This window comes from Cervus elaphus, chromosome 8, assembly GCF_910594005.1.
Source record: "Cervus elaphus chromosome 8, mCerEla1.1, whole genome shotgun sequence".
Taxonomy (NCBI): Eukaryota; Metazoa; Chordata; class Mammalia; order Artiodactyla; family Cervidae; genus Cervus; species Cervus elaphus.
The window spans coordinates 29,973,894-29,989,487 of NC_057822.1; the positions used below are offsets into that span (position 1 = coordinate 29,973,894).

The window sequence follows — 15,594 nt, forward strand, 5'->3', positions numbered from 1 at the left end:
TTAAAGAGGAGATGATCTGATTTAGCTCTACCAAGAGTCCAAATAACTTCTCTATACACAGCACTCTAGGGGCTTCCCCGGTGGCTCAGCGGTAGAGAATTCACCTGTGATCCAGAAAACATAGGAGACACGAGTTCGATCCTTGGGTTGGGAAGATCCCCTGGAGAAGGGCATGGCAACCCACTCTTGGATTCTTGCCTGGAGAATCCCATGGACAGAAGAGCCTGGCAGGCTACAGTCCATAGGATCGCAAAGAGTCAGACACGACTAAAGTGACTGAGCACACAGAAATGCACATAGCACTCCAATGTTAACAAAATGTATATTGATCTTATCCAATACCCAGGACAACACTGAATTAGGTAGTATTATGCTGATGTCATGGGGGCTTCCCTGATGGCTAAGACAGGAAAGAATCTGCCTGCAGTGTGAGAGACATGGATTCGATCTCTGGGTCAGTACGATCCTCTGGAGAAGGAACTGGCAACCCACTGCTATATTCTTGCCTGGAGAATCCCATGGACAGAGGAGCCTGGTGGGCTACAGTCTATGAGGTCGCAAAAGAGTCAGACATGACTTAGTGACTAAACAACAATGGATTGAATTGTATCCCTGCTCTGAAAAGAAACAAGTTTGGTCCTAACCCCCAGTACTCAGAGTGTGACCTTATTTGAAAATATGGCCTTCACAGAGGTAATCAAGTCAAAACAAGGTTGTTAAGGTGGGCCTTGATCCAGAATGACTGGGGTTCTCTATCAGAAGGGGAAATCTGGACACAGAGACAGACATGCATGGAGGGAAGATGGTGTGAGGTCTAGGGAGAAGGCGACCACGTGTTTGGAGTGAGTTATCCACCTACAAGTCGAGGGACACCAAGATTGCTGGCAAACACCAAAATCTAGAAGAGACAAGGACTGGTTCTCCTCTACAGCATCGGAGAGGGCATGAGCCTGCCAATACCTTGATTTCAGACTTCTGGCCTCCACGTGGTGAGACAATACTTTCCTATTGTCCCACCCAGTTTCTTGTTCTTGGTTAATGACAGCCCTAAGAAACAAATAGAGGCAACCTCTGTACCTCATGTGACACTTTCCCTGTGGTGCTGAACTTTTATTTACATGCATGTCTCCTCGTCTAAGTGAAGTCATTCAGTCGTGTCTGACTCTTTGTGACCCCGTGGACTGTAGCCCACCAGGCTCCTCCGTCCATGGGATTCTCCAGGCAAGAATACTGGAGTGGGTTGCCATTTCCTTCTCCAGGGGATCTTCCTGACCCAGGGATTGAACCCAGGTCTCCCGCATTGCAGGCAGACGCTTTAACCTCTGAGTCACCAGGGAAGCTCCTCCTCTTCTAGGTTGTTAGCTTATCTCTGAATCCCAGGTCTAGGTATTGCTGACTAATGATTGATAGTTGCTCCTCGAACTGAATTAAGGTTCATATGTCCTGGATGCTGAGTCTGTGCCATGGTGACTATGTGTGTAACTGCCTTCTTGGTCCAGTGATATTACGTCAGCAGGAGGCCACAGACGAGCTTTTTACACTTTTTTTCTGGTTCTATACCTTGTGAATTAAAAACCTCAAATGCGAAAGGCTCAGCGGTCAACCCATTGGGTCTGGCCCCTCCCGAGTCTTATCTGCTCCCATCTCCTTGTCCTCTCAAACTGGGCTGGCTGTTCCCCAGCCACATGGAGCTTTCAACCTCCTCAACTGGTCTCACCAACAGCAGTTCCCTTTCCCCTTAGATCAGCCAAGGAAAAGTTAGAAAGGACAAAAGTAACTTTCACCAAGAGAAAAAGAAGTTAAAGGAAAAGAAAATAATATATCAAAGCATGGACACAGGCAGATCACATGGCCCAGAATTCTATCATCACATGACATAAGACAACACACAGGGCACTCAGCTCCTAGTTCCCAGGCTCACCTGTGACCCAGGTAAGACATTAAACCAAGTTGCTCATCCTTCTAGATCACGAGAAGGTCAAGCTCTCTACTGCCAAGCTTGGTGTGATTCTTGGATGCTTTCAGAACGAGCTCTGGCTTCAGATCTCCTTGCAGAGCTCTCTGCACTGCCCTGACGACCTCTCTGAGCCTTGTCTGGTCTCTGCTTTGCTGAGCATGAAGGGCACCCTTGCCTCAGTCTGGCTGCAGATAGTCCCTGCCTTTCATGGCTCAGCAGTTCCAGCCTCCCTCCTCATCACCCTCCCGCCCTACCAGGCCTTCAGCAGATGCTTGTCACATATTCACCAAGGTATGCCAACATCAGTTCTACCTTCACATGGTCCATCTTCTTCCTAAAGAAAAGAAGTGACCTCACTTAATTATTCAATAAATATTCATTATGGGTTGAATTGTAACACCCTCCTCCCCCTAAAATGTTAAAATCCTAACCTCCAGTACCTATGAATGTGACCTTATTTGGAGAATGGTCTTTGTTGATGATCAAGTTAAAATGAGGTCATCAGGATGGGCCCTAATCCTAACCCAGTATGACTGGTGTCCTTATTAAAGGGGAAATTTAGACACAGACACACACAAAGAAACGGCAATGTCAAAACAGGAAGAATGCTGTCTACAAGCCAAGGAACTCCTGAGGCTACCAGACGCTAGGAGAAAGGCTTGAACAGATTCTCTGTCACAGCTCACAGAAGGAACCCAACCTGCCAACACCTTGATTTCAAAGTTCTAGCCTCCAGTTCTGGGGGATAATACGTTTTTGCTGTGTAAGCCGCCCAGTTTGTGGTCTTTTTTTGTTATTCCAAATATAAGCCGCATACCTTCATTCATGCCTTCCTGGGACTCACATTCTATAAGAGAAGAACAGACAATAAAACAAGTGAGCAATGTGTATAAAATATTGAGTAATAATAAGTGCGATGGAGAAAAATAAAGCTGAGAAGGGAGTTGGAGGTGGCAGAGAAGGCCACTCCAAAGTGTTTTGAATAAAGAGGTGAAGGATGATGTGAAAGGGATGTCCATGAACATTGTGTTCCAGGCTCTGGAAACAGCGCATGTATTGTCTTTTGTATGCCACAGTGCCCAGCAGCGGGCCAGGCAGGATTAGGGGATGACTGGGAAAACTATCATGGCAAGAGGGTCATTTGGCCTTTGCCTCACAGGCTTAAGAGCCTCAAATATAGATGTTGACCTCATCTCTCAGTGAGACTATGCAAAGTCATGGAGACTGACTAAAAGAACTGAATGAAGATTATTCACTAAGAATAATTTTTTTAATAAATTTGCAATTATCTTGTGAATATCATGAGTGAGTCTAAGACAAATAAGACACAACCCTTGGCCTGGAGAGATGGGGGCAAGTTAAGAGAGAGGAGTATGTAAACATTTGAGGTAAAACATTTCAAAGCAGTATTGTAAATGCCATGATGAGAGTATAGGAGACGTCTTTGGAGGGATTTTTAACAGTAAATTTTTTTTTAATTATTAGGGAAAATTAAGGCAAAACTTTATATGGATGAGTGGTTTCCAGCTATAATTTGACATTAGTTACTTGGCAGGAATGGATTTAAAACATTCATTCACCTGAAAATAATATAACATTGTAAATCAACTATACTTCAATAAAATTAAAAACAAAAATATAAAGGAGACACTGGGAGTGGACAAGAAGGAAGAGTTTGGAGTGGGTGGGTATAGTCCCTCTATTTATTCGACCAGAGCAGAAAATAATAAGCTAAGATTCCATGGTCTTAAAAGAAAAACACTAATTAATCTTTACTCGGTTTATGCCTCTCTAGCTGACAAGGTCTTCTCTAACCACGACCCTGTGGCGTTGCCATCCTAAAATATAAGTAGAGAATCCTTAGGCAAAGAGTGATAGCCCAAGTCCCAAAGGCATTGCCTTCCACCACATCCTAGCTCCTTGTCCAGCATTTTCCAGCACCATCCTCTTGTTCTCTCATGAAAGTAGGTCTCCTCGAACTTATCCAGCCTCCTTGACCTGACTGTGCTTTCTCCCCAAAGCTTGGTCCCTTCTTTTACTGACGAAGTTTTCAAGCCACTCCCATCATCTGCCTTCTGTTCCTCACCACCCTCTCTACTCTTACTTACCCTACAACTTCCTTCTGTCTCCAGTCCCTGGGAAAACTCTATACCAAACCATTTAGCTTGGTACGAAAAGTGAAAGTGTTAGTCCTTTAGTCAGGTCTGACTCTTTTCAATCCCATGGACTGCAGCCCACCAGGCTCCTCTGTCCATAGAATTCTCCAGATTAGAATACTGGAGAGGCTGATTCATATCAATGTATGGCAAAAACCACTACAATATTGTAAAGTAATGAGGCTCCAACTAAAATAAATAAATAAAAATAAATAAACTTTTTTAAAAAGGAAACATTGTTATGAACTCTTATCCTCTCTCCTCTTCTTTTCTATGACCTTTTTTTTAAAAAAAAAAAAAAAGAATACTGGAGTGGGTAGCCATTCCCTTCTGGGGATCTTCCCAACCTAGGAATTGGGAAGCCCATATGGCAGATAGATTCTTTGCCCTATGGGCTTTTGTCCAGGGCTGGATCTTCTTGCCCTGGCTGCTGTATGTGGCATCATGGACCACCCCTTCCTCCTGAGATGTTTTTCCCTTTTGATTTTCCAGATGACTCCCTACCCCTGTTCTGTCTCAGACCATTCTCATCGTCTACTTGTTTGGCTTCCTTCCTCCTCTTTCTTTGAAAATTTAACTCATGCTTATGGTTTCATCTCTCAATTTTTTATCAATAGCTTCAAAATCTATAGCTCCATTCCTTATCTGTTCAGACAAATCAACTGCCTACCCATATCTCTGTTATTTCATATTACTACTGCCTCAGATTCAACATGTCTCAACTGGAACACAATTTCTTACCCTCTAAATTATTCCCTGTTCTGACTCCTTAACTCTCATTCATGGTAGCATCATCCTTGTTCTCATCCTGACCTGAAACCATATAGAAACATTTGACCCCTCACTTCTCCTAAGTTCCCCATGTACAGCTGGCTGATTCTTTCTTTAAAAATTTCTCTTTTGGACCTCCCTGGCGGTCCAATGGTTAAGAATCTGCCTGTTAATGCAGGGGACACGGGTTCCGTCTCTGGTCTGGGAAGATTCCACTTGCCACGGAGCAACTCAGTCCTTGCAGCACAACTTCCGACACCCGCACTCAAGAGCCATACTCCACAACAAGAGAAGCCACTGAGAAGAGAAGCCCATGCGCCACAACTCGAGGGTAGCGCCCACTCACTGCAACTAGAGAAAGCCCACCCACAGCCGCGAAGACCCAGGGCAACCAAAAACAAAAATAAAGAAACACATAAATAAAATTTTAAAAAATAAAATAAAACTTCTCTCTCAATAGAACAGATGGCTATTAATTCTCTTTCCCACTGTCCTCTCTCATCAGGGCTATATGAATAGTCATCACACACACCTTCTCCCATCTGTCATGGGACCTTCACACAGAAAACCCACTTCCTGGCCACTCTGCTTGCTCTTCTTCTATAATCCTTCAGTTGTGAGCCTTAACATCACTTCCTTAAGGGAAACTTTCTTGCCCTCTCTGACTGTGTAAAATCCACACTCTACTATATGAGCTCATAGACCCCTGTTTCCCTCCAGGATTACATTGTCAAAATTTTATATTTTTGGTATGATGGTTTGATTAATGTCTGTCTCAACCACAAGACTGTCAGCTCTAGGAGGTTGGAATGATGTCAATTTTTACTTGTCATTCTATCCCTAGTCTCTAGTATGATACCTAAGACATAACAGACACTCTACAAACATTTGCTTTAAATGAATGGCTTTTCCCATGTCACTCTTTACAGCAGGTTGTATTTTGAAAAAATGAGGCTAACAAGATGCTTGGTCCCATATACTGCTCCTCCATTAAGATGTAGACTCTACTTTCCCTCCGCTAGGAATCGATCAAGAGTTTGCCGATGTCTTGATGAACAGAATCTGCAGAGAGACGCTGCCTAACTTTTGAAGTTGCGTTAGAAAAGGCATTACAGCTTTCTGCCTCTCTTGGGATGCTAATCCTTGGAACCCATGTTAAGAGAAAGCCCAGCCTCCAGGAGCAGCCATGAGTACATGTCCTGGCAGACAGACATGGCCAAGGACACAGTCGACAGTCAGCATCAATTGCAGACATGCTAGTAAACAAGCCTTCAGATGATTCCAGCCCCAGTCATCAAGTCACCACCAATTTTCAATCTTCTAGTAAAGCCTCAGTCATTAGGAAGCAAAGACAGATGATTCCTGCTCTGTGCAGTCCAACTCTTTGACACATCTGACTCTGAGAACATAACAAATGGTTGTTTTATCCACTGTGTTTGGGCATAATTAATTCTACTGTGATAGGCAGCTAAACCATTCCCTTATCATAATAGCAGTGCCTCCCATTGCCTCTAGGATACCCTGTGAGACCCTAGGTTTGGCCTTCAAGACCCTCAACAAGCTGCTTCCAACCTCTTTGCCTCCATTTATTGCCCTCTGGAAGAAACTTCTGCTCCTAACAAATTGGTTTACTCACCACTTCACCAACATCCTCTATTCTGTCTTTGGTCCCTTGGACCTCACTGCTGCCTGACAAGAATGGCCTCACCAAGCAGCCCAACCAAATTGCCTTCACCCCTCAAGGTTTAGCTGTTGACAGTTCCTCCCCACAGCCTCTAGGAACATGCCAGGTAAACAAGGCACTTACTCTCTTTTGAACTGAGAGTTTTCTTTATCTAGCTCCATCATTTTCTAAACAGAAAATCAAGATCCATGGTCTTAACAATTTTTTAATGATCTGTGCATTTACTCACATGGAGAATTGTATAAAGAATTTGAAACTTAAATCCATTTATTCATATATTTAACAAATATCCTTCCCTGAAAACTGTAAGATTAAAAACCTCATGTTTAGTCACTAAGTTGTGCCAGTTCTTTGTGACCCCATGAACTGCAGCATGCCAGGCTTCCCTGTCCTTTGCCATCTCCCAGAGTTTGCTCAAATTCATGTTCATTGAGTCAGTGATGCCATCCAACCATCTCGTCCTCTGTCACATCCCCTTCTCCTCCTGCCCTCAATCTTTCCCAGCATCAGGGTCTTTCCCAGTGAGTGGGCTTTTCACATAATACAATAAAGTATTGGAGCTTCAACTTCAGCTTCAGTTCTTCCAGTGAATATTTAAAGTTGATTTCCTTTAGGACTGACTGGTTTGATCTCCTAGCTGTCCAAGGGACTCTCAAGACTCTTCTCCAGCACAATTTGAAAGCATCGATTCTTTGGGTTCAGCCTTCTTTATTATCCCCATTTTATAAATGAGGAAATTGAGAATTGGAAAAAATTGAATAAAATTACCTATAATCATACATATAATCCCACCTAATATTTGGTGGGATTGGGATGCAAACCTGGATCTTCTAAGCCAGATCTTAATCACTACTTCACTTGGTAGTAAAATATGTATTGTCTTATATTACATTTTCATATTTCATGTTTCCTTTTATAAATCAGTTCTTCATTGAAAAAGTAATACATGCAGTTGTTGTTGTTGTTGTTGTTGTTTAGTCACTAAATTGAGTCTGACTTTTTGCGACCACATGGACTGCAGTTCATCAGGCTCCTTTGTCCATGGGATTTCTAAGGCAAGAAGACTGGAGTAGGTTGCCATTTCCTTCTCCGGGGGATATTCCCAACTCAGGGATCGAACCCATGTCTCCTGCTTTGGCAGGTGGATTCTTTACCACTGACATACATGCAGATACATACATACATACATACATGCCCAATACATGCAGATGATAATGCAAGTGAAAGATGAAAGTGTTAGTCTCTCGGTCATGTCAGAGTCTTTGCAACCCCATGGACTGTAGCCCACCAGGCTCCTCTGTCCATGGAATTCTCCAGGCAAGAATACTGGAGTGGATTGCCACTCCCTTCTCCAGAAAATCTTCCCAACCCAGGGATAGAACCTGGGTCTCTTGCATTGCAGGCAGATTCTTTACTGTCTGAGCCAGCAGGGAAGCAGATGATAAAATATATATGTATATATATATATATATATATATATATATATATATATATCAAATAGCTCAGAAAGATATGCAATATAAGAGTATATTTCTCTTCAAATTTAGGCTCTATCCCTTTTTCTTAAAAGCAACCCTGCTGCCTATTCTTTTGTATATTTCCAGAAATCCACGTGTGTGTACAAGCAGCCCTTTATTTACAAAAGGAGTAAACTATTTGCATCTTTTTCTTTGCAATGTTGCTTGGCAAGTGTTCCAAGTCAACATATATAGAGTTCTTTATTTTCTTTTTCCTGGCTTCATAACATCCCATGGCAAGACCATACCATGACTTATTCAACAAGTTCCCTATTAATGATTTCATAGTAGACAGAAGCTATTGAGAGAGGAAGAGAGAAATAAAGAGAATTTGGATGGAAAACTACAGTAAAATGAGAAGGGGCAGGAAAGACAAGCAGTACTGAAGGAGGAAATGCCTGATTCCCAGGTATATTGCAAAGAGAAAGAAAGCCTGGCTGGAGAATAGAAGTGAAAACAGAGGAGGTTCTGAATACGTTGTGTGAAAGTGGGCTCAAGAAGAAGCAGAGGGGGAGTCACCCCTGCAGGCTTAGTGGGATGAGAATTTGCCCTCTAACATCTTCTTTCCTGATGATTTCATCACAGTTTCTTATGCTCTCCTATTTTCTGCCAACCCCATCATTTAAAAAAAAAAAAAAATACCCCACCCAAAAGAAAACAAACATGTTACTATTTATTCATGCAGGAAGGCCCACTGGACACAATAGACAGCAGCACCAGCCCTAATTAAATGAAATGGGGCAGGTGTAATTCAAACCACCTCGGGGAAAGTATAATCTGCCACTAAAAAATATTCCCACCGTTCAGACCACAGGGAAATCAGACCAGCCTCCTACCCAGGTTCCCAAGCAGAGAGGCTGGACTCAGGGCAGCAAGACAAGAGGAGGTCAATTTCTCGCCAGCAGCCTCCTCCCTCCCCTCCAAGCTCGGTGCACCCCCAGCCCTCGGAGCTTGTTAACTGACAGAGCAGAGCTGCTCCCTTTGTGGGCTGGATTGTTTAGCTAATTCACCCATGGAAAATGGTTTGGTTCAGATTCCAGGCTGAGGCAACCAGATACCCACTGTAAATCCAAGCTTGGGAATTGTATCTCTTTCGCAGCTTCCAGACATAAACTGCATCCCTCCTCCTCCCCAGGCAGCTTCCGTCTCAGCCTGGAAGGGACTTCAGAGAGTCTCCAAGTTGGACCCTCCAGTTAGAGCAGATCCAAATCTAAAAGATGGGGAGGGATGCTGAAGAAACTTTCAGCTAGCCTCGCAATTCAGACATGGACCCTGAGAGTCAGAAGTGAGCTTGATCTAAGGATGCTCCCTGGGTACCAATGAAGATCATGTTGCCAAATGGAAATCTGACTGCATTCTCCACATTCCCCTTACCAGCTGCAGGTGGGCTCTAGAATTAGATCTGTCCTGATTCAAACTCCAACTGTACAACATTGCAGGCACATTCTTTACCATCTGAGCCACCAGGGAAGCCCAAGAATACTAGAGTGGGTAGCCTATCCCTTCTCCAGCAGATCTTCCTGACCTAGGAATCGAACCGGGGTCTCCTGCTTTGCAGGCAGATTCTTTACCAGCTGAGCTATCAGGGAAGCCCCATTAACTATGCAGGTTCGGGTAAATTGTTTGATCTCTTCCTGCCTTCATCTTCTAATCTATAAAATGGGAGAGTAATCCCTCCCCTCTCTCCCTCATTGAATTACTGAAAAATTTAATGGGAAACCCATTTCATAAAGTTCTTGGCAATAGTAGGGATTCTATGAGTGTGAACTTGTTCCCCGCCCCCAGAAAAAGAGTCCTTACCCACCCACTTTGGCCTCACTCCAGTTCTTCCTTCCAGGGTCCAGTGTAGAAGTGGGTGATCTCATGCAGAGGGTGATTGATGGACACTAGACAGGCTCCCCACCTGTTCAAGACTGTCTCCACCACCCCCATGCCAGCTGTCTGAAATACACCACTCACGAGTCATTCTCAAAGGCCAGGAGGGCTTCAGGATCTGTTAGTTGCGATGGCTGAGAGTCTTGGCCACTCTCATTGACAGAAGGGGGTAACTGTGAAGATAACCTGAAAATGCATCTCTGCCTTGCCCTGGGGTTTCCAATGCACTGGGAACTCACGGTCCACCTCCAAGAGCAAAGTCACACGTGACTCTGATTCCATCCTGACCTGGCCAGAGTAGAGCTAAGACCTGACCCCTTGGTGGCTAGAAATGATTCTTTCCCCAGTCCTCACCCCCACCCTGTCCCTGTCCAGGTGGAGCCAGTCCCATTCCCTTGACCTTGCCTCTGAGCTCCAGTTTCCAGCCATTTCATCACCTCTGAACCCTCTCCAGGTTCCCCGTGTCCCTCTCAGGCTGCCCGTCCGTCAACACTCATTACTGAGCCCCAGCTCTGTTCAGATGACTGTACTCGGAACTGGACAAGGGGCGGGAGCCAGAGTCTGGCCAGGGTGGACAGAGTATCCTGGGGAGATGACCTCATGGGCCCTTCCTCCACCGAGTATTTTTAGACACCGCTTCCCTCCCTCTCCCACTCAGCTTCTATGGCCTTCCAGAGCAACCCAGATCTCCCCCACATCCCCCAGAATGCTACACCTCTTCTCATTGTTTTCAAAAGCTTATGGGGTAGAAACAATAAATATCCTTCTGAAGACTCAACTCCTACTTTGGAGGGACTGACTCCTTTTCATTCCTATCCCACTTCTCTTAAAAAAATAAGCACTTGACTCTTGTTCTCAAATATCAAGGAGCTCAGAGCATCTTTTCTCAAGGCAGGCGGTCCCACCCACCTCCATAGCCTGGCCCCTCTTTATGCGGCTGTGTTGTGGTTTTCTTTGTTGCTAACCTAGTTTCGAGTCACACAGCCTAAGATCCTGGGAGCCGCTCTCCTCTCTGGTGTATGGAGAGACCCAGATCTTTTCGGAAAATTCCATGCAAGCAGCATCAAGAAATCCCAGCCTCTGATTAGCAGCAGCACATACAGATGAGAACTTGAGTCTGGGACCCAGGGTGTCAGGGTCTCTGTCTAGTCCCACCTTCACATTGCCTACCTTTTTGGAGAAATTAACGACTCTGAACAGTCTGAAAATATTCTCTCCTCTTTGCTTTTTTTATTTTTTTAAACCCCCAAAGATACCCTGTGGTCAAAGAACTTGACCAGTAACTTACAAACATGTCCACAGGAGACTGCATCTCAGGACCTTGAGATGGAGGCGATTCCGATGCTGCTGGACTCAGCCACCCGTCTCCTCCTCCCCTTCATGCTCTGTCTCATCAGCTGTGTTGTATGCTTAGTCGCTCAGTTGTGTCCATCTCTTTGCGACCCCATGGACTGTAGCCTGCCAGGCTCCTCTGTCCATCAGGATTCTCCAGGCAAGAACACTAGAGTGGGTTGCCATGCCCTCCTCCAGGGGATCTCCCCAACCCAGCGATCTAACCCAGGTCTCCCGCATTGCAGGTGGATTCTTTACATCTGATCCACCAGGGAAGCCCATCTCATCAGCTATAAGCACCTAATCTAAACTGAGCTCTGGGAAACCCGACTCCAGTCCGTGCTCTGGCCATGGCTGCCAACCACTCAATGAGTGCTGAATAGTGAGAAAACCTTCACCATCTGCAATGAGCAGAGGGGCAGAGGTGATATAGGAGGAGAGAAGGGTCCTGTCTCACCCCACCCGACCCAACTCCAGTGAAGATATTCGCCAAATGGAAGCAGTGCTGCTAAACAAACATCTGGCTGTCAATAAATATGTGTCCATTTCTTCTGGGTGATAAATGCTGCCGAAGTCCAAGGTGGGCTGGAGTGGGAGCAGGCAAAGCTTTACCCGGGCCTGTGTAGTCAAGTAAGATCTGAGTCACTGGGGAACTAGGGGCAGCTCCAGCAGAGTTCAGGGCTCGGCACAGGGCACCGCTCACATCGTCCCAGATGACAGATTTGTGTGTCTCATCTGTGATGTCCTCCTTGCCCAGAATAGCATCTGCCTGCATCCGCTAACACGGTCTCCAGATCAAAGGCACCCCCTGGCGAGCACTCCCCAAGCCCCAGATCCAAAGGCTCTCCCCAACCTCGGGGCCCCCTCTCCAAGCACTTTGTTCAGAGCTCTTGGAGGACACTTATCTCCTCTCACTGCAGGGCAGGCAGGCACCAGGGGGGCAGCCCCTTTGCCAGCCATCTGGGACATCACTGCCTCTTGCAGCCTTTGCAAAATCAGAGGCACCCTGGCCGGGAGCCAGGACAGGCAGCTTCCAGGGGAGATGGTCAAGGGGACTGATTTGTGTAGCACTCATGAGACATTCTTTAGGTTTCCAAAACCTCTCTGGGAGAAACTAGAAGGAGTGTTGCACAGATTTCCCAAAGACACATCAACCAGAGCAGAGAAATAATCTTTGGGAACTTGCTATGGCCTAATTTTTCCCCAATCAGGTAATCCCTGGAACGTGAGAATACATGTAAATGTTTGCATTCCACCCAGGAGTGTGTGTTGCTTCACAACTCCCAGTTTTATCATCCCAGATCCTATTTGAATTTGATCACTCCTAGTAGGGATGAAAGGCAGCTCCCAGCCCAGAAGAAGGAGCCTCTCATCTGAGAATGTAGTAAATATTGCAATCAATAAAGCAAGCAAAGAAAAAAACAAATAAAATATAAGGATTTAAATATAATGCTTTTCAAATGTTTTTTATTGAAATATAGTTAATTACACTGTCATGTAGCTTCAGGCATACAGCAAAGTGATTCGTATATATACATATTCTTTTCCAGATCCTTTTCTATTATATGTTATTATAAGACTGTGAGTATATATAGTTCCTCGGGCTATGCAGTAGGTCCTTGTTGGCTATCTATTTTATGTACAGCAGTATATATCCATTAATCTCAACCTCCTAATTTATCCCTCCCCAATAAACACAATGCTTTTTTGCAAGAAATATTTGTGGAAATATACCTTGAAAATTGGGAAGGAAAGTAGGGAAATAGGATGAGCAGGAAAAGAGAGTTTGCTTGCCACTGTCACTCCTCTATAATATACAAAAATTTGCCAACATGTATAGGACATTTTTTATTTAAAATAAGTAGACAGGTCGATGGATGGATGATAAACAAGGAACAATCTAAGGCAGTTGTTTAAACCCGCTGTTGTGGTTAGGTTTGGTGTGCCAGCCATCATATCATGAGAGGTTGACTAAACCTCATTCTTAATGCCAGAAATAGTCAGGTATCCTTTTCTTTTTAATGAATAAAAAGAATAGGAGAAACCAAAAGCTGATATTTGGATCTGTTAGAAATTATTTACTGGATCAAATCAACCCCCTCCTCACTCTCCCATATCAGATCACTTGTAAAGAGATAAAGGACAGGGTCATCTGGTCACCTGTAGAGACACAAGAAATCCCCCCTGGGGGTGTTATAGGGATAGAAAACGTCTGTGTGAGCTCCCTCGGGGATGAACCTAGTTCATATCATCATTGCAACAGGCGCTGAAGGTATGAGAAGTGGCTCCATGAAGCATCTCACATGAGGATTTGGATACAAAGTCAGCATCTAAGGCAACTCTATCATGAGGTCAGCATGAGCTTTCGATTCTATCTGCTACAGAGCCTACATTAGCTCTCAGTATGTCCAGCAAACTCCATTTTAATTCCAGGGTAGAAAGAGATCACGGCTTCCCAGATGGCACTAGTGGTAAAGAGCCCGCCTGCCAACGCAGAAGACATAGGAGACACGAGATCTGTCCTTGGGTCAGGAAGATCCTCTGGAGGAGGGCAGGACCACCCACTCCAGTATTCTTGCCTGGAGAATTCCATGGACAGAGGGGCCTGGCAGGCAACAGTAAATGGGGTCACAAAGAGTCAGACATGACTAAAGTGACTTAGCCCATACACAGAAAGAGATCAGGGTCTCTGTGCAGCAAGTGAAGTCTCTGAGCAGTGTTCAGGGGCCATGGTGTAAACCTAGAGCCACCCTTCACCTAGTGAGCCCCTCATGCTGGGTGGTACTTGGGGACCGAGTTTAGAAGGTAGTGGCAGATCAACACACCCATCTCAGGCTCACTTCACTACATGCACCATTGCAACTGGCTCACTCTTTCTTTCTTGCTGTCTTTCAGTTTCATACATTTGAACTCACATTATTTAATTCAATGCCATTTCAAGGGCTGCTCATTGCTCAGTGACTAACAGTGAAAGTGAAGTCACTCAGTTGTGTCAGACTCTTTGCGACCTCATGGTCTATAGCCTGCCAGGCTTCTCCATCCACGGGATTTTCCAGACAAGGATACTGCAGTCGGTTGCCATCTCCTTCTCCAGGGGATCTTCCTGACCCAGGGATCAAACCCAGGTCTTCCACATTGCAGGCAGACTCTTTACCATCTGACCCACCAGAGGAACCCCAAGTGACTAAAGAGGAACATCTAACAGATAAAGGGGTAGATGACCCAGAACCACCCCCACCTCTACTGTCATAGAAAATATAGTTATAGAGAAAAGGAGGCGTTAATACTTGTGGTCTGACTGAGAGTCCACTGTTGGAGGTGAGTTGAAACAAGATCATGATAACCAGGGCAGAAGACAACTGGTGAGACATCATCTCCATGTCACTAATTAGGCAATATCAGATAAGTGGATACTGACCATTCGAGTTGTTAAGAACTTTAGGATATTAGCCAGAGTCATTTCAAAGCCATGAATTTTCCTTCTGAAGTCCTCAAGGAGAATTGGAGTGGTTAGCATTGATTGAAAGGACAAATGAATCCTTTACTAAGGCACAAACCATGTGTCAGGATGGTTCCTGGGACTGGGCAGAATCACTGTGGAAGAAAAAGCAAGATCACCAGCTCCCAGGAGTCTACTGTCCAACGCAAGCCGCAGGGAGATGAGCAAGCACTAACACTGCACACACTTCAATGTGTATCGTAACAAATAAAAGTACAGAGAAGAGGGAGCCACTATGTCTCCAGAAAGAAGAATCCAGGGAAGTGACACTTTTCAGCCCAGCTTGGCTCCTTCACAGCACCTGCTGCCAGGATACCTCCACTGCAAAGCCATTTGTGGACTGAGATAAGCATGCCTGATCCTGAACTTTCCCCACCCGTCTCTGCAGCCCTAGTCACAGGCTCCTCACGATGTCTCAAGCGCCATGTCTGCCTTGTCCTCTGTCGTTGATGGAAGGCAAGACTTTGGCTTCTCCAGACCACTGCTCAGCTGTCCATCCTGGCAGAACTGCTCAGAACACCATCTCTGATCCCCTGTAGAGCTCTCTCTTCTCTGGGGACCCTCCGTCCTGACTCTCATCCCCTGCCAGAGGAACATGAGCCCATTCAAGCTGGCCAGCTACAAGTTTACTAAGTGGAAAGAGGCATGGCTTTGCAGGTAGAGGAAGGTCTGCGAAGGGGAATCAAGGTGCAAAGCAGCATGAGCACTGGGAATTGGGAGGCTCTGTGGTTGGCACTTTCAGGGGACGACAGTGGTAAAGAATCCGCCTGCCAATGCAGGAGACACAAGAGATGCAAGTTCGA

At 45.2% G+C, this 15,594-nt stretch overlaps 1 long non-coding RNA gene across 2 annotated transcripts in view; it reads right to left on the reverse strand.

Moving 5' to 3' along the window:
* The window catches only part of LOC122698705, a 67,588-nt gene that overhangs the window by 12,920 nt on the left and 39,074 nt on the right, over nt 1-15,594 (reverse strand). For both annotated transcript variants that reach the window (XR_006342396.1, XR_006342395.1), the window contains exons 4-5: nt 2,775-2,804; nt 2,270-2,291 (exon numbers count right to left, since the gene is read on the reverse strand). This is a non-coding gene — a long non-coding RNA (uncharacterized LOC122698705). The remainder of the gene's footprint in view (nt 1-2,269; nt 2,292-2,774; nt 2,805-15,594) is intronic.